The sequence below is a fragment of the Stenella coeruleoalba genome (assembly GCF_951394435.1).
Source record: "Stenella coeruleoalba genome assembly, chromosome: 5".
In the NCBI taxonomy this organism is placed as follows: domain Eukaryota; kingdom Metazoa; phylum Chordata; class Mammalia; order Artiodactyla; family Delphinidae; genus Stenella; species Stenella coeruleoalba.
The window spans coordinates 52,911,871-52,935,902 of NC_137150.1; the positions used below are offsets into that span (position 1 = coordinate 52,911,871).

Sequence of the window (24,032 nt, forward strand, 5' to 3'; positions counted from 1 at the left end):
TTGCCATTTGTGATCTTCAAGACAGTCATGTGGGGTATGATGAGGAAGGAAAGAATGTCGATAGACTATACAGTAAATGGGGATAAAGAAGTAGAGACAACTAGTGTTGAAATCAATAGCATGAAAAATAGACTAGCTGACTTTGAATATCTGAACCTGCAAAATATAAATGTATTTGCTCCTATTGTAAGAAAATTTTACAAGCTATATTACCAGAGAGTGAAATTAATGTATTATAATACAACAACAACAAAAAACTATGGCTATACTTAATAGGGTGCACAAATAACTTTGGGAAATGAAGGATTCTCATTGGCTAATAAGAACTACAGCAATTTCTGCTTTCCTCTACAAATTCTATCTTTAGTTTTTATGGCATTTATATGAAGAAATTCACCATTTATTTCTAAGACTTCAGTTTTTGATTGCTTTTCAAAACATTTCTAGTTTGTTAAATTTAATATTTTAAGAAATGAAACAGACAACATCTAGGTTCCAGTCAGCTAACAATGCAACTGTAATTCAAACTGCAAGATAGACACATTGTCCATTGCAGTTGTTCTGTAAGGCAAGGAAAGCCATATTTACATCTTTTTTACAGATTGTCACCTGCAAAGGAAACATAAAGACTTAATACAAGGTTATTAAATAGCAAGCAGCTGAGATAACACCAATGCAAAGTGATGGCAAAGACCAGCATAAATCCATAATATGATAAGTGATGGCAATTATATGATTTTTATTCTGAATCATATATAACCTATCAAACTGTACCTGTGTGCACTTTTAAACATGCTGCTCCATGAATAATTTTTTTTCTATTAAGTTCTTTAAATCTTGAATAATCACTGAAGTACCACACCATTCTATTTTTATAGTATATGTGGTATCTTGATCCATAAAGACTCTGGAAAGCAATACACCCTTGCAAGGAGGAAGAAGGATATTTCAGATAACCAAAACGTAACATGGGATGGTTCAATATGGCTTATTTATTAAATACAGAGTGCCAGTTGTCAAAATAGCTATTGTGGAATTGTATTAACATCGACTCTATTCAAGGTTAAGCATTTATAGTAAGTGTTTTATTACAGCAAATACTGCACTATACTCCTTAGGGTCAAATCTGCAGACATTTAATTTCAGCAATTGCCATAATAGAGGCATTATGATAATGTCGCAGCCTCTTGGGCACACAAAGAGTTTAGATGCTATTATGTTTTTCCTTTTCCTCTCTTTTAAAGCTTTTGTCTGTAATCCACACAGTACTTGGAAAAGCAAGGATTTATATCCTTCCTTATTTGAATATTTGGAACTTGATTTCAAAGGTTGAAATGAACAGAATCTAAGAACAAAATAATGGCATATTACAGAAAGAGGAATAATTTTCCATATGTTTTAGATATTCAGACACAAGGGACTCATCTTTATCAAAAAGACCACATCTATTTTTTCTGAGTCCCACCTTCAAAATTATTGAATGGCAAAATGTTTTATATTTCCCATAGGTAAGCTTAAACTCAGTTATTCTGTCACACTATTTTGTTCATTGATTTATTACCATTATTTTAAAAAGCATAATTTAATAAGGTATTATCTTTTATCATATAAGTTAATAGGCATAATTATTGTCAGCAGGATGCTTACAGTCTAAGATAAAAAATACAATTCTTAAGAATTTGGTATTGCTAGATAGTCACACATGTAGCTGTGTTAAATCTTTTATTTACTGAAGTTACAGCAAGAGAAATGTGAATATTATTTTCTTTGCTTAGACATTTGGAAAATGCACAGTCTTGCCTAACTCTTACAAATTTCCCTGCTCATCCAAAAGGATATTATGATTCCTTTTTTTTTAAATTGTGAATTTCTAGTATCAGTCTAAGCCAGTAGATATATTATGGGTTTCTAATTTGCATTTATTTGTTTATTTGTTACCTAGTTTGCATTTTAAAAGAGTAATTGGACAAAAGTATTTGACCCGTATTTTTAGTTACCTTTTTTTTTAATGGCTGGAACATTTAAAGTTTAAAGATATGCTCAAAAGGGATATCAGTTACATTTTTTTCAGAAAGTACGTTGGATCACTCTAGTTTCAGAAAAACAGCATCAGAATTTTATCTGTTGATATATTTTTTTAAAAGTTTTCCTTAAATTAAGTATTCTAATCAGTTGATTTTTTTAAAAAATGTTTTTTCTTAAATTGAGTATTTAGGATTTCTTAAATATTTATGGATTAGACTCATGTTTTAAGAAAAAGCATGATAAAGCCAGTAATATATAATTAAAAACAAAGTTGATCAAAGTCTTTATTAGATATCAGTAATATTTTTATTATAGTTGGTGGTAGCAGACATTTTTCTACACCTCTTTGTATTGTTTGATTTTTAAACCATGTAAATATCTATAAAGCATAAATTATGTTATCTGGGATTATTTATGAGAATTGGCAGACCCAGACTGAGAGAGACAGTTGAGTGGAGATGAGGGAACTAGTAGCCATGGCCAGTTCTGCATCTCTTCAGATATTCTGGGTTTCACTTTAAAAACATAACAGTCAATAAAACTTGGAAGTGAGAATTTATTCATTCACTAATTCATCAAATATTTGAGTGTCTCCTATGTTCTAGTCTCTGTTCCAGGTACCAGGAAACCATAATAAACAGGAAAGAGAGCAAGGTCCATACTTTCATGAATCTTTAATCAGATCCTGTTAACCTCAGAGCCTTTTTTCGGTTTAAAAGTAGCAACCCTGTGCTCATGGCTCATCTGACTGCATGGGGATGGCTGGTGAATACAGACAAAATATTTTAGAAGACTGTCTTCAAAAACCCAAAATGAAGTTCACACTTACACGCTGGTGCTTGACCCTCTTCGTCTTTATGAATAAGAAAATGACTGAAACATTCAGCTACAACTGGAAAAATTGTGGTGAAAAGTGCAGCCTGATAAATCAGGGTTTAACAAATGACAACCACTTGGGAAGTGACTTAATCATTCTTGTTGAATTTCATATTTCATTAAATATTCTTATACACAATTTCCTGTTAATTGCTTTAAACAAAACCTCCCTTAAGGAATTATTTCAATTAAGTATAAATGTTCCACAAGAACAGTTCTGACAAAGAATCCCCAGGTAGTTCAAATTCTAATATGCATTGACCGAAGGTAAAGAAAAATAACAATTTTTGTATGTTTTAACATGTTTATTACAGCAGATACAATTCACATCTGACTAGATGTTTCCTCTTTCACCCCCGCCACACCATGTTCATTGGGCCATTTCCTTATATTTGAGCCATCAATGTACTTTCAGCACACATGCTCAGCAGTACTTTTAAGTCCATTCTTACAGGGTGCAATGGATTTCAATAATTTATACAAACAAGTGGGTTATGCTCAATCACTGCAATTTTATGCTACTGTACACAGGAATGAAAAGGTAGAAAAGTGCCATGGCAACAGTTCCTTAAGAAAGGAGAGAAAGAGGAGCCTTAAAAAAATGGATAAAATCAGATCAAGGATCATGGGAAATGGGAGATAGTAAACCACAAAAACAACAAAATAGAGAAGTAACAGATAATGATAAGTGATGCCAGGACATTAAAATGGGAGTGATATGATAATCAGCAACTAGGTAGATTCTGTAAATTAAGTCATCACGAAAAGCCCCTCTGAAGAGGTGACACTTATGCTTATATAATATTTACATGAAGGATCAAGCTGTATTTTAAAGTCTCTGAGGGTGTTCCCAATAAAAAATACCCCCTTGCTATGATCTGAACGTTTGTGTTCTCCCCAGATTCACATGCTGGAATTCTAAAACCCAATGTGATGGTGTTAGGAGGTGGGGCCATTGGGAGATGATTAGGTCATGATGTGGAGCCCTTATGAATGGAACAAATGCTTTTATAAAAGAGATCCCACAGAGCTCCCTACCCCTTTTGCCAGGCAAGATACAATACGAAATCTGCATCCTGGGAGAGGGTCCTCACTTTACTATCCAGTCACCTTAATCTTGGACTTCTAGCTTCCAGAACAGTGAGAAATAAATTTGTGTTAGTTATTAAAATTGTTTTAGTTAGTTAGCAGCCCAAATGGACAAAGAAACCTCTTTTATGCTGGTTTCTGAGCAAATTGAAAAGTAAAATAGGATCCAATATGGAAAGAGCACCTTTTTCTCATGGAGGCCAGCTTGGAGGATACAGCTTAGTGTTAGAGTCAAAGTGTGTCAGACTCACAGTCCTAACGTCTGACAGTTTCTTTGGGTAGAAAGGTCTTCCATATACATACAGAGAGAGTCCATGTACAAGTGGACAGGATCACTGTCCAGGGGAAGAAAGGCAGAGTAAAGCAGAGAATGTCCAGCTATTTTTCTGAAATTTAACAATCTGAAAAGAGAAAAAGGTTAGAGAGAGACAAAAAAACATCATAGCAGTGGAGATCACTTCACCTGTAAAGAAACAGGAATGAGGAAAAAAGCAGTCTTGCCTGCTTCCAACATTACACGAATATCTCTGAGAAGGGTGTAGTGACACAAACTGGGAAATGACTTTGGGATGTTCTTGAAATGGAAGGAAGGTCACTAGGAGAAGACCATAGTGCACACGGACAGAATAAAACCAGATGAGGTTGGAAAGTTTGGCAGCAGCAAGACCATGTAAAGCTTTGTAGGCCAGACTTGTGAATTTGGATTTTTATTTTAAGTGAAACTGGGAGTCACAGGAGGGTTTCAAATAGGCAAGTGATATGTTCTGATTTAAATTTTTAGAAGATCTCCCTAGTTGCTATTTCCAGAATATATTGTTGGGCGGGGGGAGTGTTAAGACAGGAGACCATTGCAGAAATCTAGTTTAGCAGTGTAGTGGTTTGGAAAAGAGTGATAAGAGTGGAGAGGTAGAAAAGTAGATGGATTCTGGATTAGAGTAAATTTGGGAGATGAGGGAAAACGACGAATTAAGTGTAGCGTTAAATTCTTGTTTGGAATAACTGGATTCCACTTGCTGGGAACACAACTTGTGGAGGAATACTTTTGGTTGTGGGGGAAGGGAATCATGTCTTCTAAGTTGAGAAAGCTATTAGATGTACAAATCCAGATGCCATGAACGTAGTTATACATGTGAGCCAGTATTCTCTGGGAGAGACCAGGACTGGCGACATAAGACTTAGATATCCTCTGCATATAAATGATATTTAAAACCATGGGATTGAATAAGGTCATTCCCCAAAGAGTTTATAAATTGATAAGCCTTTCACCTTCGTAATCTCAGAGGAGAGAAACCTGAGAAAGAGCAGCTGGTAAAGTGGTTGGAGAATCAGTTGTGTGAGATTACAGGTATGAAAGAAGGAAACGTTCAAGAAGGAAGCAATCGGCACAATTTTACTTTAACCAGAAAATTATGTGTAAGTGAAACAAAGTAAATGAGCAGACACACACACACACACATACACACACACTAGATCACTGGGAATAGGGTGAAGAACAAATAAGAGCAGCAGAGGTAGTGTGTGTTTTAAAGATTTGTATGTGCTTCAACTTCCTACAAATCTACTGGCAAAATTATTTTTTAATTTTGTTGTTGGTACTTAGAATTTGTTTTTATCTTTAGTGGTTTAACAAATGATAGTCAAGTGCCCTAGCCTAACTTTAATTGCAGATCTGCGTCTTGCATGAGAGTTAAATATCCTGGAGAAGGATATCATAAACTTCTATTTTATACCATCTCAGATATTTGTCCTTATTGGCTGCTATGCATTTTGTTGGTCCTCTGTGAATTTTCACTAAATCCTAGATACTATGTATGCAAATTGACACTATATTATTTACCAAGCCAACATGATTTCACTTAGGACAGTTTTAGTTTGATAAATGAGTCTGTGATTATTCACCAGAAATGCACTATCTTGGTCAACTCCAGAAATTCCCTTCTCTTTGTTCTTCAGTTTTGCACTTACACTTATACTCCTTTATAAATCCAATATTTCAAATCATATATAGTGATTTATATTTAATAACACATTCTTATTATTCATATTTATTTTCTCCTTCCAAATGAAGTTATAAAACTTTTTATTAGTTGTATACATAACAATATGAATAATAACACATATTCTGAAATTGGCTGTTAGTTTCATTTTCTAATGTTGTGATACTGATAACTGAAGTATCACAAGTATATTGACAAACTATTCTGTAATACATATAATGCAGAAACTCTCAACCCAACCTGTGCATCAGAATCACTTGTGGAGTTAAAAAAAAAATACAGTAGCTTGGGTTGAGAACCACTGCATTAGGCTATATTGTAGGAGTACCTGCTGAGCTCCCTATATCATAGAAATCTCCTAAAATATTGATTCCAGTCTTCTGCTAGGGAAAGGCATGGGGCAGAAGCATAAAAACTTTGCACTAGCCTTAAAAAGGAAAACAGACATCAGTAACATGACCTCAAATAGGTGAGAGCAAGAGAAAAATGTTGATGGATTAGAACAATATTGTTCTTCTATCCTGTGAGATGTCAAGGTTCAGAAGGATCATTGACCAGGTTTGGTGTCAATTTACAGACATCTAGAGATGTAGTGCCATGGCTATCAGAATCTGTACCTTAGATCTGTTTTAGTAGTTCTCGGTCATAAGACCTCCTAGTGTTCTTGTCTCTACTTCATTCTGCAATCAAAAGACATTTTGTTTTTCACTTAAAAAAGAATAACAATAATTCACATTTATTGTACAAAAAAGATATTATTGATAATAATAATCTGGCAACCAGAAATAACAACTTTCATATTATTCTCATGTTGAATAGCCTTTCAGACTTTTCTCTATAGGCAGTAGAATATGGTATGAGGCAAGTATATTTTCTGGTTACAAGCACAGACTCTGGAGTCTGATTGACTATCTTCAAATCCTTGCCTTGTCATTTACTAGCTTTGACTTTTGGCAAGTTACTTACTTTCCTTATTCTTCTGTATTAGTATATGTAAGGTACTCAGTAGAGTGCCTTGCAGGTAGCAAGCTCTCTGTAGGTGTTAACTATATTATTGTATATGTAAAAAGTATATGATTAACAAAGATTGGATAAAGCCACTTTTAGCCATTTTAAAAATGATTGCAGATTTCAGTGAATATTTATTCATCTCTAGATTAAGCAATGATTTATTTAGCACCAGCTATGTGCCATGCACTATACATCTAAATTAACTTCTTTAATAGTATTCTATCGTATAGATTGCACTGCATTTTATTTAATCAACTCCCTAGCAGTAGACATTAGACATTTTTTCAATTTTTAAAAATATTATAAATAAGACCATAGTCCTAGTAGCTAATTATGTACACACTTACATGATGCCTTTCTGGAAATATCTGGGTCAAAGGATATGCAGATTTCAAAGGCTTTTGTTATTTACTGACAAATTACCATTCAGGGGGATTGTGCCATTTATGGCCACACCATAATAATTGAGAATTGAAGGCAAAAGTCTTGAGCAAATGTAGTTGACTGAGCCATAGGTAGTCTCAGAAGGATAACTTGGGCTTTTCAAAACCAAGATGTGGCATTAGAGAGGTAGAAAGAGCCAATGAAAAGCAGACAACAAATCAAAACACTTTCGAAAAGTATTGTTACTGAATTAATCATTTTGGTAAACTTGCAGCAACTAGAATACCAGGTTATTAAATATGAGGGCCCAAGATGTTTTGTTTTTTTTTTTTAACCCTCCTTGGTACTGCCTGTTAGGGTCTTTTTTTTGATAAGCATTCATCTACATACTTGAAAATGCCACAAATGAAAAATCCTGTTATTTCTTTCACTTAGAGGTCATGGCGTTATTTGCGTCAAGGGGTCAAAACATCTTGTTGTTTTGGGTTGTTGATAGATATTCCCACTATGCCCAAGAGAGTAGCGTTTAAAAAAACATAAAGGAGGTAAAGCAAAGTTATTTTCTTGGAAACCAGGCTTATTTTCTAAATCTCCCTACTGTCTACAAGAGTGATCCTATCTGCCTCTCCCTTTGTGGTCCTTCTCAATTGATTAACCCAAACCATAGTTTTGTTTTTGCCCCGTGGATATATGCAAATATTTTAAACAGCTGTCTTGAAAATCAACCCTACTTGATCCTTCTTATCTTATGTTGCATATGAAAAGACAATGCAGTTAATTCACTGTTTACTTCAAGTTGTAGTTACAACTCCACCTTTAAATTTGGTATTGAAAATAACAGTATTTAGCATCTATTCGATAGATAAGATTTTAAAAGATATTGTATAAGACTTTTCTTGCTTGGATTTTTAAAAATTGGAACTAAATTACAAATTGGGTATAAAAATAAATTATCCAAACGTTTTAAAAGTCATTTTGAAAAGAAAATTAAGTTTATATTTTATTCATTGTATCCATCTCATCAGTATTAGGTATACAAAAAAGGAGTTGAGGCTTATTGAATGCCAATAAAACAAAACCCACAGTTACATAAGTGAACAGAGGAGTAACTAAATTCCTTTCAGTAGAATAACATAATTATTAAGTTACGAAGTTGTGTATTTAATCTTCTGGATTCTAATTCCAATACCACTATTTCCTTGGACAAGCTATATAACCTCTCTAAACCTTAATGCCATCATCAGTAAAATGGGCACAGTAACAGTACTCATCTCATAGTTCTTTTGTTTGGTGGTGGTGGTGGTGGTGTGATGAAGATGAATTGAGATAATGCATGGAAACATTTAGCACTGTTTGATAGGAAATAGGTATTCAATAAGTGCTAGCTATAGCTATTTCAGTGAAAATCAAGGAAAACATTTAAAAACAGGTTTCCATTAGTATCACGTTTCCTTTCTCCACAGTTGCTGGTACGGAATCCAGAGAGGTGAACAGATTTCCCCTTCCTAGTAATACAGCCACAGCAACAGCAACAGCAGCTGTGACTGAGGAGAAAAGAGAACTAACATCTCTCCAAGAGGGGACCCTCTGATTCAACAGACATTATTCATTTTCTGAAGGCTCTGAAGGATATTGATAGACTAAAAACCTTGGCTCATCCTCTGGGGATAGACAAAGTGAAAGATACCCAATAATAATTGTTCTCGTTAATCTTGAGATAGGCAAGTCTCTTTGAGCCTTCCAGTGGTCTTCTGAGAATAAGACCACAAACTATATTCTTTTTCAACCTGGCTCTTTGTGTGTATTTCTGGTCACTAAGAGGGAGAAGGGTGAATCGGGCATTGTGTTTGGATTAGCTGGACAAATAGAAAAGCATAACCCATGACAGATAAAATCACAACAAACTGCAAAATATTTCTCAACTCATGTTTCTATAGTAGTGTTAGTTTGAGCATTCAGTATAACTGTCTGCTAAAGCATAGTGAGTTCAGAAGACATCTCGATGGTCTCAGGTGAAGGACAACTTCTCACTTGAAGTTGGTGGCATACCAGATGGATGGAGCATGGAAATGGAAATTTCCCATCACGTTTATGACAAGGCACCAGTTAAATGGAACAAGACAGAGTGCAAAGTTCACCTTGCATACCTATAGACCTTTGGAGAATTTTGGTTACTATCACAGAATTTGCTGTAATATGACACATTTTATACTTTTTTCCTTCTCTTTCAGAAAGTTCAGTCTTTTAATAGTCATGAGTTTCAACTTCTCATGTAAGAATGAAATGTTAGCACAGGATATACAAACATCTTCAAAGATTACTTTTCTTTTATTTCTATTTTTATAAAGCAGGTACTTATTAGTTATCCATTTTATACATATTAGTGTATATAGGTCAATCCCAATCTCCCAATTCATCACACCACCACCATCCCCACCCACCGCTTTCCCCCCTTGGTGTCCATACGTTTGTTTTCTACATCTGCGTCTCAATTACAGCCCTGCAAACTGGTTCATCTGTACCATTTTTCTAGGTTCCACATAAATGCGTTAATATATGATGTTTGTTTTTCTCTTTCTGACTTACTTCACTCTGTATGACAGTCTCTAGATTCATCCACGTCTCTACAAATGACCCAATTTCATTCCTTTTTATGACTGAGTAATATTCCATTGTATATATATACCACATCTTCTTTATCCATTCGTCTGTCGATGGGCATTTAGGTTGCTTCCATGTCCTGGCTATTGTAAATAGTGCTGCAATAAACACTGGGGTGCATGTGTGTTTTTGAATTATGGTTTTCTCTGGGTATATGCCCAATAGTGGGATTGCTGGGTCATATGGTAATTCTATTTTTAGTTTTTTAAGGAACCTCCATACTGTTCTCCATAGTGGCTTTATCAATTTACATTCCCACCAACAGTGCAAGAGGGTTCCCTTTTCTCCACACCTTCTCCAGCATTTATTGTTTCTAGATTTTCTGATGATGCCCATTCTAACTAGTGTAAGCTGATACCTCATTGTACTTTTGATTTGCATTTCTCTAATAATTAGTGATGTTGAGCAGATTTTCATGTGCTTCTTGGCCATGTGTATGTCTTCTTTGGAGAAATGTCCATTTAGGGCTTCTGCCCATTTTTGGATTGGGTTGTTTGTTTTTTTAATATGGAGCTGCATGAGCTGTTTATATATTTTGCAGATTAATCCTTTGTCCGTTGATTCGTTTGCAAATATTGTCTCCCATTCTGAGGGTTATCTTTTCATCTTGTTTATGGTTTCCTTCACTGTGCAAAAGCTTTTAAGTTTCATTAAATCCCATTTGTTTATTTTTGTTTTTATTGCCATTACTCTAGGAGGTGGATCAAAAAATATCTTGCTGTGATTTATGTCGGAGAGTGTTCTTCCTATGTTTTCCTCTAAGAGTTTTATAGTGTCCGGTCTTACATTTAGGTCTCAAATCCATTTTGAGTTTATATTTGTGTATGGTGTTAGGGAGTGTTCTAATTTCATTCTTTTACATGTAGCTGTCCAGTTTTCCCAGCACCACTTATTGAAGAGACTGTCTTTTCTCCATTGTATATCCTTGCCTCCTTTGTCGTAGATTATTTGACCATAGGTGTGTGGGTTTATCTCTGGGCTTTCTATCCTGTTGCATAGACCTATATTTCTGTTTTTGTGCCAGTACCATATTGTCTTGATTACTGTAGCTTTGTAGTGTAGTCTGAGGTCAGGGAGTCTGATTCCTGCAGCTCCGTTATTTCCCCTCGAGACTGCTTTGGCTGTTCGGGGTCTTTTGTGTATCCATACAGATTTTAAGATTTTTTGTTCTAGTTCTGTAAAACTGACATTGGTAATTTGATAGGGATTGCATTGAATCTGTAGATTGCTTTGGGTAGTATAGTCATTTTCACAATATTGATTGTTCCAGCCCAAGAACATGGTATGTCTCTCCATCTGTTTGTATTATCTTTAATTTCTTTCATCAGTGTCTTATAGTTTTCTGCATACAGGTCTTTTGTCTCCCTGGGTAGGTTTATTCTTAGATATTTTATTCTTTTTGTTGCAATGGTAAATGGGAGTGTTTCCTTAATTTCTCTTTCAGATATTTCACCATTAGTGTATAGGAATGCAAGAGATTTCTGTGCATTAATTTTGTATCCTGCAACTTTACCAGATTCATTGATTAGCTCTAGTAGTTTTCTTGTGGCATCTTTAGGATTCTCTATGTATAGTATCATGTCATCTACAAACAGTGACAGTTTTATTTCTTCTTTTCCAATTTGTATTCCTTTTATTTCTTTTTCTTCTCTGATTGCCATTGTAGGACTTCCAAAACAATGTTGAATAATAGTGGTGAGAGTGGACATCATTGTCTTGTTCCTGATCTTAGAGGAAATGCTTTCAGTTTTTCACCATTGACAATGATGTTTGCTGTGGGTTTGTATATATATGGCCTTTATTATGTTGAGGTAGGTTCCCTCTATGCCCCCTTTCTGGACAGTTTTTGTCATAAATGGGTGTTGAATTTTGTCAAAAGGTTTTCTGCATCTATTGAGATGATCATATGGTTTTTCTTCTGCAATTTGTTAATATGTTGTATCACATTGATTGATTTGCATATATTGAAGAATCCTTGCATCCCTGGGATAAATCCCACTTGATCATGGTGTATGATCCTTTTAATGTGTTGTTCAATTCTGTTTGTTAGTATTTTGTTGAGGATTTTTACATCTATATTCATCAGTGATATTGGTCTGTAATTTTCTTTTTTTGTAGTATCTGTGTCTGGTTTTGGTATCAGGGTGATGGTGGTCTCATAGAATGAGTTTGGGAGTGTTCCTTCCTCTGCAATTTTTTGGAAGAGTTTGAGAAGGATGGATGTTAGCTCTTCTCTAAATGTTTAATAGAATTCACCTGTGAAGCCATCTGGTCCTGGACTTTTGTTTGTTGGCAGATTTTTAATCAGAGTTTCAATTTCATTACTTGTGATTTGTCTGTTCATATTTTCTATTTCTTCCTCTTTCAGTCTTGGAAGGTTATACCTTTCTAAGAATTTGTCCATTTCTTCCAGGTTGTCCATTTTATTGGCATAGAGTTGCTTGTAGTAGTCTCTTAGGATGCTTTGTATTTCTGTGGTGTCTGTTGTAACTTCTCCATTTCATTTCTAATTTTATTGATTTGAGTCCTCCCCCTCATTTTCTTGATGAGTCTGGCTAATGGTTTATCAATTTTGTTTATCTTCTCAAAGAACCAGCTTTTAGTTTTATTGATCTTTGCTATTGTTTTCTTTGTTTCAGTTTCATTTATTTCTGCTCTGATGTTTATGATTTCTTTCCTTATGCTACCTTTCGGTTTGTTTGTTCTTCTTTCTCTACTTCCTTTAGGTGTAAGGTTAGATTGTTTATTTGGGATTTTTCTTGTTTCTTGAGGTAGGCTTGTATTGCTATAAACTTCCCTCTTAGAACTGCCTTTGCTGCATTCCATAGGTTTTGGATTGTCGTGTTTTCATTGTCATTTGTCTGTAGGTAATTTTTGAATTCCTCTTTGATTTCTTCAGTGATCTCTTAGTTATTTAGTAACGTATTGTTTAGCCTCCATGTGTTTGTGCTTTTTACATTTTTTTCCCTATAATTGATTCCAATCTCATTACGTTGGGGTCAGAAAAGATGCTTGATATGATTTCAATTTTCTTAAATTATCTGAGGCTTGATTTGTGACCCAAGATGTGATCTATCCTGGAGAATGTTCCGGGCACACTTGAGAAGAAAGTGTAATCTGCTGTTTTTGAGTGGAGTGTCCTATAAATATCAATTAAATCTATCTGGTCTATTGTGTTATTTAAATCTTGTGTTTCCTTATTCAATTTCTGTTTGGATTATCTGTCCATTGGTGTAAGTGAGATGTTAACTGATACTGTCCCCCAGTATTATTGTGTTACTCTCGATTTCCTCTTTTATAGCTGTTAGCAGTTGCCTTATGTATTGAGGTGCTCCTTTGTTGGGTACATATATATTTATAAGTGTTATATCTTCTTCTTGGATTTATTCCTTGATCATTGTGTGGTTTCCTTGCTTGTCTCTTTTAACATTCTTTATTTTAAAGTCTATTTTATCTGATACGATTATTGCTACTCCAGATTTCTTTTGATTTCCAGTTGCATGGAATATTTTTTTCCATCCCCTCACTTTCAGTCTGTATGTGTCCCTAGGTCTGAAGTGGGTCTCTTGTAGGCAGCATATATATGGATCTTGTTTTTGTGTATATTCAGCAAGCCTGTGTCTTTTGGTTGGAGCATTTAATCCATTCATATTTAAGGTAATTATTGATATGTATGTTCCTGTGACCATTTTCTTAATTGTTTTGGGTTTGTTTTTGTAGGTCTTTTTCTTCTCTTGTGTTTCCCACTTAGTGAGGTTCCTTTAGCATTTGTTGTAGATATGGTCTGGTGGTGCTGAATTCTCTTAGCTTTTGCTTGTCTGTAAAGCTTTTGATTTCTCCATCGAATCTGAATGAGATCCTTGTGAGGTAGAGTAATCTTCATTGTAGGTTTTTCCCTTTCATCAATTTATATGTGTCATTCCACTCCCTTCTGGCTTGTAGAGTCTCTGCTGAGAAATCAGCTGTTAACCTTATGGGAGTTCCCTTGTATGTTATTTGTCATTTTTCCCTTGCTGCTTTCAATATGTTTTCTTTGCCTTTAAATTTTGCCAACTTGATTACTATTTGTCTAGGCATGTTTCTCCTTGTGTTTATCCTGTATGGGTCTCTCTCCGCTTCCTGGACTTGGGTGGCTATTTCCTTTCCCACGTTAGGGAAGTGTTTGACTAATCTCTTCAAATATTTTCCCAGGTACCTTGTCTCTCTCTTCTCTGTCTGGGACCCCTATAATGGGAATGTTGTGTTTAGTGTTGTCCAGAGTTCTCTTAGGCTGTCTTCATTTCTTTGTATGCTTTTTTCTTTTCCGCAGCAGTGAATTCCACCAATCTGTCTTCCAGGTCACTTATCCATTCTTCTGCCTCAGTTATTCTCTTTTGATTCCTTCTAGTGTATTTTTCATTTCAGTTATTTTATTGTTCATCTGTGATTTTTTTGTTCCTTAATTCTTCTAGTTCTTTGTTAAACATTTCTTGCATCTTCTCGATCTTTGTCTCCATTCTTTTTCCGAGGTCCTGTATCATCTTCACTACCATGATTCTGAATCCTTTTCTAGAAGGTTGCCTATCTCCATTTCATTTGGTTGTTTTTTGGGGGTTTTATATTGTTCCTTCATCTGTTACGTAGCCCTCTGCTATTTCATCTTTCCTACTTTTCTGTGAATGTCATTTTTATTCCACAGGCTGCAGGATTGTAATTCTTCTTTCTTCTGCTGTCTGCCGTCTGGTGAATTAGGCTGTCTAAGAGGCTTGTGCAAGTTTCCTGATGGGAGGGACTGGTAGTGGGTAGAGCTGGATTTTGCTCAGGTAGGCAGAGCTCAGTAAAACTTCAATCTGCTTGTCTGCTGATGGGTGGGGCTGGTTTCCCTTCCGGTTGGTTGTTTGGCCTGAGGTGACCCAAAACTGGAGCCTACCCGGGCTCTTTGGTGGGGCTAATGGTGGACTCTGGAAGGACTCATGCCACAGAACACTTCCCAAAGCTTCTGCTGCCAGTGTCCTTGTCCTCACAGTGAGACACAGCCACCCCTTGCCTCTTCAAGAGACCCTCCAACACTAGCAGGTAGGTCTGGTTCAGTCTGCCCGGGGGTCACTGCTCCTTCCCCTGGGTCCCAATGCGCACACTACTTTGTGTGTGCCCTCCAAGAGTGGAGTCTCTGTTTCCCCCAGTCCTGCCAAAGTCCTGCAATCAAATCCTGCTAGCCTTCAAAGTCTGACTCTCTAGGAATTCCTCCTCCCATTGCTGGACCCCCAGGTTGGGAAGCCTGACTTGGGGCTCAGAACGTTCACTCCAGTGGCTGGACTTCTGTGGTATAAGTGTTCTTCAGTTTGTGAGTCACCCACCCAGCAGTTATGAGATTTGAGTTTATTGGGATTGCGCCCCTCCTACTATCTCATTGTGACTTCTCCTTTGTCTTTGGATGTGGGGTATCTTTTTTGGTGAGTTCCAGTGTCTTCCGCTTGATGACTGTTCAGTAGTCAGTTGTGATTCCGGTGCTCTCGCAAGAGGGAGTGAGAGCATGTCCTTCTAGTTAACCATGTTGAACCAATCTCCCCAAAGATTACTTTTTTAGTTTTTTGTTTCTTTAGCTGGTTAGCTGGTTTATGAGTTTTGATACTTTGCATTTTTGTTTTTTGCTGTTTTTGTTTCTGTTTTGTTTCTCTTGGCCAAAATACCTGATCAGAGTTAAGTCTGTGTACTTTTCAACATTAAAAATTTTTATTCTCTTGGCTGAAATCATTGTAAACATTTTACTGCTGCTCTAATAATACTCTTAAGAAAAGAGAGATACCTGTGTGAGTTTGTTTTTTAAAAAATGAGTTTTAAGTATAAAATTTGTATAATAGTGAGTCATGTCCAAATCTTCATTATGAAAATTGCCTGATTAAGAGATGTTATTCAGCAATTTATTATTAAGAAATCTAGCTTGGAGATTTATAAGATGTCTTACAGACTAATGGAGTTTTCATTTTGGAATGGAGTATTTCTTTTTTAAAAGTGGGGTAGTAGGCTATATTTTTAGGCCATCCTGGGGAAGCAATACCTGAGAAAGTAATTAGAATCAGTAGTTGGGCAAGGATTGGGATCAGTGCTCAGGAATGATCTACATAATTCTGATATCAAGGGAGCATCTCTTAGAGCCTTTCTCATCTTTTGGTGATTAATCAGATATTTAAAGTGAATACATTTACTTGATCTCATCTAGAGAGAATGTTTGAAAGTGCAACATATGAAGAAATCATTGTAGAGCTGCAAAGTTTTCTAACTTGGCTCCTCCCTAACAGATATCTTTGCCTCTGGTAAATTATCTTGCTTCCATTATTTTTCTAGATAACAATGCCCTTAAAACAGTTTTTATAAACCCTGAAAGTTGAGTTTAAATTCTCCTGGTAGGATCTATTATGACCGTTTTATTTTTCTTGTAAGGATAAATTTGTTTAGCAAAATATTTGAATTTCATGTGCTTGAGTGTGACTCTACTTGCTGTGTGTGTTACTTGTGTGTGTGTGTGAGAGAGAGAGACCTAGAGAATGGGTGGTGGTGGTGGATTTTTTCAGCTTTCCCAGCTATCAGTTCCGCTTCCTCCACTAACCAAGTGAGAAAATTAGTGGGCAGGCTAGCAAGATAACTCAGACTTACTGTAATACAGGTTTTCAAATTCTTATGTAGGGCAATATGAATAGTCATATAGCTTTCTTAGATCTTGTAAGATAACTTAGTATATGCCAGAGACCTACTTCCCATTAACCTTCCTAATGAGTTATTTTAATTGCTAAGTAAGTTATCTTACTATGAGCATAATCTCTCTAATTCATATATGGCATAGTTAGGCTCAGGGACAATTGGTCTGAAAGATTAATAGAATAATTACTAGGAAAGTTTTTCTTTGGGGTTAGTACATGTCAGACACTATTCTAAATGTTTTGTGACTTTTTACCTATTCCAATCTTTACTTCTGAGGAAGGTAATGCTATTAATACCCTTATTTTGCAGATGGGGAAATTGAGGCTTTAAGAGATTTTATATACTTGCTTAAGGTTACACAGCTATTAAGTGACAGACCTGGAATTCAGACCCACACAGTCTGACTCTAGAGCCAACACTCTTAACCAGTTGCTTTCCCGAAAAAAGGGGAAAGCTGATTTTTATGTAGAAAGAAATGCTGGATTTTTATTTAGAAAAGTAAGTTAAAGACTTTAGCCTCAGGCTGTGGTTTATCCACTGAAACTCATGAATCAGAAATCTTTGGTGTAGGCTTATCTTGGAGCCATTCATTTTCTTGTTCATGGACTTTTATGCTTGCTCCTCAGCTTTCTGGCATATGATGGAGGACAGAGCTCCAGTTAAGATGCCCATCATGTGCAACATGTCAGCACCCTGAAGAGTTGTGATGGGTGAGGAGTAATTGAGACTAATACTGATGCTTTATGAAAATTACTGCCAGATGCTGGCAGAGTTCTGGGAGGTCTATTATGTTACATGCACGTTGCTGTTGTAGTTTCTGAAGTAGTTTATAGATTTCTTGATTTTTCTGTGATATTTACATGACTATGGATGTCTAAATTTAGTGGTTCATTTACTTTTGATTGCAAATAACTAATGAGACTGACTGAGGATTTTTCTTTATTTAGTCAGCTACTTGAAAGTGTAATTTAAGGGGAGAAAAAAGACCTTATCAGTTTGACTATCTGTGCCAAAGATGATGCTTTGACATAATCATTGCCAGTGCTGCAATCTGTTTCCTAAAGCTTTAATCCATCAAAGGATGTAAAGGCCACCCGATGAAGTGGTTGGAACATGGGACCATCCAGTTGTTTAAATTCTGTCCTTACTACTTACCTTTAATGCAATTCCAAGTAGGTTTCTTACCTCCCCTGAACCTTCTTTTTCTCCACGGCAAAATGGAAATCATTTCATGGACATTGTTCAGAGGATTCACAAAGCCTAATCATCTCTGATCAGAGGGTCACACTGAGAATGATCCCAAGTCTAGGCACCTTCTCTCTGACCGCTACAGACTATTCTTCCTTCTTATTCTTTACATATTTCATGTTACTGAGGACTACAACATACAGTAGTATCTAGTGCCCAGTTTTTATTCCTGGATTGGACTGTGGCTCTGACTGCTCTTACACTAGTAACCCAAACTTGTAAACAAAAGAAGGGACTGCAGAGACAATGTGATATAGTGCACTGCTTTCCAGATTTGCCTGCTAATAACAGTCACATAGGTCATATAGATTTCCAAGTTCTTTCCTTAGAGATTCTTATTTAGTAGGCCTGAAGTGGGACACAGTAGTATATGTGTTTTAACTAGAGATCCAGACAAGGCAAGCATGGAAAACATAAGAATAAGTTTTAGAGTTGATAGATCTGAGTTTAAATCCCTTTGCCACTTATGAGCTATGATATCATTTAACTTTCCAAGACCTAGCTTATAGGTGCCTAGTACGGATGTCAGGTATGTTTCTCATAGCTTTGCTGATGGAGTCCAGAATAAGTAAACATTAAATGCCCAGCTCCTTGCTTCACTGTTCTGCCACCTCTTAACATTTTCCAGTGGTGTGCTGTTAATATTTAACAACCAGCTCTCCAGAAAAGCAGGCCCTATGTTTGCCTATTTCTGCAGTGTAAATACACCCACATCGGCTGATCTCAAGCTACCACAATTGCATCATTTAGTGCAGAGTGGAGAAGAGATGTGCACATTCAGCTTTTGTGAGCTGGAAAGAGCTGTTCCAGCACAAACCTTATATCCAACAGTTGTTTTTCTCTCCTGCATTTCCCTCTCCTCTTCTTGCCCCCCTTTCCTCTCTTGCTCTCTGAAAGTGGAATTAATTGTTACATCATTACTTCATATATTTTACTTTAAAGGACACAACATGAAATCTGCCCTCTTAACAGATTTTTCATTTACAAAACATTTATTGTATATCTCCTGTATTAGGTACCAAAAATGCATAGAAGATTATTACAATTCAATCTCTATGCTTCATATCTGTCCAGATGAACAAGATGGAAGGAAAATCATGCCACTTGGGAAAAAATGATTATACTGCAAATGAGTGGTTTACACTTTCAACTGAACTCCCAAGCACTTCCTATTAATCCTTCTGTCCACCTCATTTTCCTGCATATTCTCTCTCTTTTTGTCCTTTACTTTGCTCTACTGGTTGTCCCGTTTCTTTCCTCTATGCATTGTCAACTTCTTTCTCTTTGTTGCCTTAGTCAAGTCTCTCCCACCTTAAAAAATGACAAAAACAATATCAAATAACGAAAAAACTGACATGACTCCTGGTCCTTTATACTTAAAATTCTTGAAACAGTAGTAAGCTCTCTGTGTCTTTATTTCTTCCCCTTACATTCTTTGGTGCTCACTTTTGCCATTAGACTTCTGCCCTACACTTTAGTGAAACTGTTTTTGGTAAAGCTATGTCGACAAATGCAATGGGCACATCGAAGCCCTTATCTTGCTGGACTTCTCTGTAGCCACCGACATTGCCAATCTATCCCTCCTTGACAATCTTCTCTCACTCACTTCTGTGCACATTATTGGCCTGGTTCTTTGCAGCCTTATGATCATATATCTAGACTCTGACTTACTCACTAGATTTTTACCCACTATTTCAGTGGTTTTGAAACTTTAGCATGCATTAGAATCACCTGGAGTATTTGTTAAAACACGGATTACTGGACCCCGATTCTTGTCTTCTTTAGGTCATGGGTAGAGAATGAAAATTTGTATTTCTAACAAATTTCCAGGTGATGCTGATCCTGCTGGTCCAGGACCCACACTTCAAGAATCATTGCTTTAACTCCACATTGGGCTCCTCTTTTACTTCCTGCCCCTAAATATTAATTTGGCTTGTGATTTACACCTGGACCTATTCTTCTTCTCACTAATGACATTGTGTCTAGGTGAACTTATCTCTTGTCATGGTTTTAATGCTTATGTTGTCTGACCGCAAAGATGCTTTTCTCTTGTAGATCTCATGACTATCTTCAAATTAAGATATCCAACTGTGTGCTAGACATCTATTAAATGTCCCATAAGAACATGACTTGCTCATGGTTAATCAGCTGAAATTTGCATCTAAGTCTGTTTGAACCCGATGCCCCTACTTTTAACCACTTACTTTTATTGGCCTCTCATCCCTTTTATGATTGCACTAGTTCAAACCTCCTTCATCTTTGAGAAGATGAAGCCTTCTGTGTCATGGTCCCCAAGACCATCACCAAGTTTGATGTTTCTCTAAGAGGATTTGCAGGCCTCAGCAAGTAGTTGTATTCATGGCCATGATTTATTACAGTGAAAGGATATCACACTAAATCAATAAAGGCAAGAGGCACATTGGGTAGAGCCTGGAGGAAACCAAGCACAAGATTCCAAGGATCCTCTCCCAGTGGAGTCACATAAGACATGTGTATGTCCTCCAGCAGTGATTTGTGACAACATGGGTGAAATGTTATCTACTAGGGAAGCTCATTGGAGAACCGTGTCCAGGGTTTTATCGGAGATTGACTACATACACACTCCCTACCTGACACATACCAAGATTCTAGTCACCCAGAAGGAAATCAGGTGTTCAGCATGAACTTTGATTGTTTGCACAAACAGTTTAGACACAGTTACATATTCTTATCAGGGAATGCTGGGAACCCTCCTGAAATTGATGTTCCCAGATGCCAGCTTCCCAAGGGCCAACCTTGTGTAGAACTTTGTAAGGATTGCAGTCTCCAGCTGTTATGTTAATTCTTTTCTCTGTACCTTCTGATGAGTCTTTCTCTATAGTATCTTTTACTCTCTCATTGCCGTCTCCACCCAGCAGCAGAGTGAGACATTTAAAATGCAAATCTGATCTTATCCTTCCTTGGCTTAGTATTCTTTGTATCTTTTCTAGTTCTCAATAAATGAGATAAAAGGGACTGACTAGGAGAAGTCTTTGGGATCATCATTGTTATTGCAATTAATGTGTTCTGGTTTTGTAATGTGAGATATTCACTCATTTATTTTAACTTTAGGACTTGTAAGAGTTTCCCATTGAATGCCATGGTGGGGAATCGCCTTTTCCACTACTGCTCATTTTCTGGACAGAATTGATGTCTCCTGACTTTGAGCTATCTTAACAATTTAAGTTTTCCTCTCATGGCACTCTCTCTCCTAGATTATTGTTATTTGTGTGCATATCTCATCTCTATATTATAAGGTCTTCGAGAAAATGATTCATGTCTCACTCTCTTTATTCCTCAAATTAATCCCCAATAGCTAAATATTTATCACTTAGCTTGCAATAAGTATGTTGAATAAGTGAATAAATGACTAAAAGTGAAAATAATGGTTTGTGTTTTATCCTGAAAAAGTTACTTGTCTATTTTTATAAGTAGCCATTTTTTAATATTATTCAGGTTAAAAATATTTAAAAATTAAAAGAAACATAGAAGGATATTTAAGAAGAAATTAATTACAATTCCCTATTTTTAAAATACCTAGTCTTGTACTTTGATTTAGTGAAACTAGATTTAAGTGCATTATTTGTTTTCATTCTCTGAATCAATTTTTAAGTAATTAGAGGTTTTTATTTTCATTTTCTCCCTCTGAAACTACATTTCTGTGAAAATTTTTGCTTAATTAGGGCTGTGCTAAATTATATATGCCAGTCTTAATTTTTAAGTGAAAGTATTGGATTTCTGCATAGCCAAAGAAACTACAATTTATCTTGGCATCAGAAATTGAGATTAATTAGTACTCTCAAGTGATACTTTGATTTTTCTTGTCAGTTAGGCAAATATATATACTCTCAGTGTCCTGATAAAGACAATGGTGAGAATATATAATTTGTTCATGGTAAATAATTTTTTGTGTTTATCAGGCTTTTCACTAGTAACCTGTATGTACGTTCTTAATAGTAAAATCAAAAGCTCTTAGATTTGCATAGAAGAAGTTAACCAAAGAGAATTTGACTCACAGATATTGCTAGGTTATATGTGTGTGTGCATTTATGAGTTGGTAATTTCTCCATATAAATATAAAATAAATATATAGATTGTTAAGCAAATGTATATACTTATGAAGATATTATCAAGCCTTCATGGGCTGCTGTCACTTTTGAAATGCTGAGGGTGAAATGTTAAACTCTCGTATCTGTTGTGTGATGAAAGTCTTTTGAGAACATGCTATTGTCATGTGTCTGTGGCAATCAAAAGCATGTTGTCTCTGGCTACAATATGGAGATGTATGGTAGCAGCACCATGCTCCATTCTAATGGCACTTTATCTAGTCTACTGTGACAAATAATTCTATTCAGCTTGTCAGTAGTGACAGCTGAGACTTTTTGCTTAGATGCGTTGACAGTGCTTGTATTAAACAGCTAGAGCCATATACTCCATTAAGTTTCTATAAAATGAACTGTCTGCTTCTTGCTGTTTTGCTGATAGTGGCAACAGTTGTAAGCTAATCCTCTCCAGTTGTGGATTGCTTGACAGAGTGCTTTCACTCATCGGCAGGTAGTAGATCTCATAGTTTTAGTAGAGTGGCTACAAGTGGCAAGACATCATTTGTTTCCTAACAGTTTTTTTTTTTTAGCAGTTATTTACTCTAAATTAGGCTGCAAATATGTCCCTAAATAGGATAAAAAACGGACTTTCTAGATGGTGAAGTGATTGATGGTTTTTTCACAACACATTATTCATAGGCTCTTGATGCAAAAGACATAAACATGAGAAGGGTATGTCTCTGATTATGTCTACATTGAAGAACATGTGCATTAATGAAAGCTTCACATTCCTTAATATGTTTAAGTAAATTTAAAAGAAAATAGATAAGTAGTCTTCAGTTTCTTAAGCAAAATCATGTCATTGGAAATACCGATACCTGATTGTTTTCAATATACGGGGAAGATATAACTTTGGATTGTTTTCTCCTTTAAATGAATGGTAATTTCTTTAAGCTATTTCTTATTACATTTATGCATTTTATTAAACTCTTGTGTTTCTTTAGTTTCTCCTCCACAGGAAGGTATAAGTGTGATAATCCTTCTGTAGGTGCTACAAAGACCACTTTTGTCAACATATATCTTTGAACTTGATTTGAAAAGCCAATGAAAACCTTGGTGCTCTATTTGTAAGGCAGCTTTTACATTCTACCTGTCATCCCTGGGCATTATCATGATGGAGTAAGTCTTTGAAGAGGACAAATAAGGACAGATGTCTTTAGAAGTTTGAACATTAATTTTGATAGAAGTTTAGGCACTGAATTCTTAACTAATTGAATTCTTAAAAGAAACTGCATGTAGGAATGACATATTCATATTCTTTGTAGTATTCCTTTTTTCACGAAAGTTAATCTAAGCCCTTATAATATATAATGTTATATAACAACCTCTTATAATGCATCATTGGATATATTATGCCTTAGAGCACTTCAGTGAAATACGAAAATTTTGGTATGGTTTCTGAACACATTTTTTTTTTTTTTGCAGATATTAGTGAGTATATAGTTTTGGAAATTAAATTTTGCTCCTGTCCCCAAAGCTTTTAGATCTCTAGCTTAGGATGAAGTACATTTTCAGTTATATATGAAGAATCCTTAATGCATTGTTATCTTTGTCCTAGAGTATATAAACCCTTTGCATTAATGTTCTAAAGATGAGGAAGAATTTTATTCAACTGGATTGGGGACATTTTATGGTCTAATAGACTGTTCTCCAGTATGGAATTCATTAACTCTTCAAACTACATAGCTAACAATTAGAGATTTAAAAGCAGTAATCTTACAAATGACTTAGTGCTCTATAATAGTGCATTTACCTCAGACAGGTGACTATTTCCTGCTGTAGGCCATTCTTCAGGCAAGGTTTCCCTAAGGCAAGGAAAATTACTTTATTTTTGTAGGAGCAAAAAGGGTTTTGATGAATCAGAAGGTAGACCCAGAAGAGGCTTGCCCACAGGTCCAGCTGTACATTAGTTGGGAAGGAGCTGTTAGGTGACTTTGACGAA

General features: G+C 35.8%; 1 protein-coding gene across 7 annotated transcripts in view; it reads left to right on the plus strand.

Annotated features, from left to right (window-relative positions):
* NAALADL2 (N-acetylated alpha-linked acidic dipeptidase like 2) overlaps positions 1–24,032 on the plus strand; it is a 1,497,545-nt gene that overhangs the window by 175,057 nt on the left and 1,298,456 nt on the right. Inside the window, exon 1 of one of the 7 annotated variants that reach the window (XM_079922503.1) lies at positions 16,876–17,431. The exons of the other annotated variants lie outside the window; for them this stretch is intronic. The gene's annotated coding sequence lies outside the window, so the exon portion shown is untranslated. Of the gene's footprint in view, positions 1–16,875; positions 17,432–24,032 lie in introns of those variants that run through there. 7 annotated transcript variants of the gene reach the window in all.